Here is a 1,135-nt window from a genome sequence, read left to right on the forward strand (position 1 = left end):
AGCGAAAACAGGGGTCTAGTGATTCAGAGAATAATAATTCAGAAAATTTTACAAATATTGTATTAAAATATAGATCTAGAGGGCCAGAGGTGGAGGCATTGAAGGCTAGTGAAGTCATCAGCGTTTTGTCATTTTACAAATTCAATAATTTGTAACGAACATATATTCTTGTCCATTGGTTATCTCCAATGTCTCAGTATTCTTCTTCACAGTCAACCTCCATCTATAGAGTATCATGATTTCTGAAATGATAAGATCATAATATAGGCAATTTCATACGAATCAAGTGAAGATTGATTAGGTTTTTGAATGATTATTTTATGTTGAAAAATAAGTTATTGTGACTATGCACCTTAGCCTCATGTCTAATGAATGCTTAGAAATGTCCAGTGAAAATGATCTTAACCTTAGCCTTATATCTAATGAATGTCTAGAAAGGTTAAATGAAAATGATGTTGCTTAAGAATGAGAGGTATATACGAACTTGGTACGAGGCGTAAATTCGGACGTTCTAAGTACGACTCTCACTACGCACACCTTGGACCACTCACACGAGGTGTTTAGTACTTTTCACTGCTTTCAGTGAAAGTTGAATGGTTTTCATTCAACCCCGGTATGACCCGGTCCATGCGATTGTGGGGTCATTATGGACCCGTGGGAGTAGTCAGGCCAAAGGCCTGGATAGCCACTGTTAGCCAAAAAAAAAAAAAAAAAAACGAGGTATATACGACACTCAAATCCAATTGGCCTAAATTATAAATTGATTTTATTTTTCGACTCTCAAAATTCTTCTCTTCCCCTCCTGTATAGTATTCTCTTTTTCTAAAATTTCTACTTCTTTCCACGGCCCACCTTTTTATTCCCATGAGAAAATATAATTTTATTATACCACTTAAAAACAAATCCATCATTTTGGCATTGGTCAATACCAATTGAATCATTAGATTATATGTAGATTTATATGTAGTATGGCAACCTTTATTTTCTTTATTTTTTTAAGATTTTTCTTTTTAGATATTGGCTGAACAAAGTGGGAATCCTCTGCTAGTGGGGACGTCACCACATGGGATCTGGCCCTCCAATTGAGTCAAACCCTTCTATAACCAGAAGTATGGGGAGGGTAACTTTTCTCCCC

This window comes from Macadamia integrifolia, chromosome 13 (assembly GCF_013358625.1).
Source record: "Macadamia integrifolia cultivar HAES 741 chromosome 13, SCU_Mint_v3, whole genome shotgun sequence".
Lineage (NCBI taxonomy): Eukaryota > Viridiplantae > Streptophyta > Magnoliopsida > Proteales > Proteaceae > Macadamia > Macadamia integrifolia.